At 44.4% G+C, this 734-nt stretch overlaps 1 non-coding gene across 1 annotated transcript; it reads right to left on the reverse strand.

The window, feature by feature from the left end:
- Positions 1-389: 389 nt before the first annotated feature.
- Positions 390-493, reverse strand: LOC127805407 (small nucleolar RNA R71). The gene has a single exon (XR_008024137.1). It is a non-coding gene; the product is annotated as a small nucleolar RNA R71 (small nucleolar RNA).
- Between the last annotated feature and the right edge of the window lie 241 nt (positions 494-734).

Raw genomic sequence — 734 nt, forward strand, 5'->3', positions numbered from 1 at the left:
ATGAGAATAGGAATAATGGGAATAATGCTAACAGAACTATTAGAGAATTGGCTGCCCCTGATGTGCATTATCAACCCTTGTGCATTCAGTATCCTCAATTGGAGGCAAACTTTGAACTGAAACCTGGATTGATACATTTGCTTCCCAAGTTTCATGGTCTTGCAGGTGAAGATCCACACAAGCATCTGAAGGAGTTTCATGTGGTATGCTCCACCATGAGGCCGCCAGGGGTTGATGAAGAACAAATAAAGCTAAGGGCATTCCCTTTCTCTCTTGATGGAGCTACCAAAGACTTGCTGTATTACTTGCCACCTGCTGCCATTACCAATTGGGATGGCCTGAGGAGAATATTTCTGGAGAAGTTCTTCCCTGCTTCCAGAACAGCAGCCATCCGGAAGGACATTTGTGGCATCCAACAGATAAATGGAGAAAGCTTGCATGAGTATTGGGAGAGATTCAAGAAGTTGTGTGCTAGTTGTCCTCATCATCAGATAAGTGACCAGCTCCTCATTCAATATTTTTATGAAGGCTTACTCCCCATGGACAGGGTGAATGCTGCATCTGGAGGAGCCTTAGTGGAAAAGACACCAGTTGCAGCCCGGGACTTAATTTCAAAGATGGCTCAAAATGCACAACAATTTGGTACCAGGTTGAACACTCCCATGAAGACTGTCAATGAGGTTGGTTTTGCTGCACCTATGGACCAAAGGAGAATAGAAAATAAGCTGGAGGAA

The sequence above is a fragment of the Diospyros lotus genome, chromosome 6 (genome assembly GCF_014633365.1).
Source record: "Diospyros lotus cultivar Yz01 chromosome 6, ASM1463336v1, whole genome shotgun sequence".
Classification (NCBI taxonomy): domain Eukaryota; kingdom Viridiplantae; phylum Streptophyta; class Magnoliopsida; order Ericales; family Ebenaceae; genus Diospyros; species Diospyros lotus.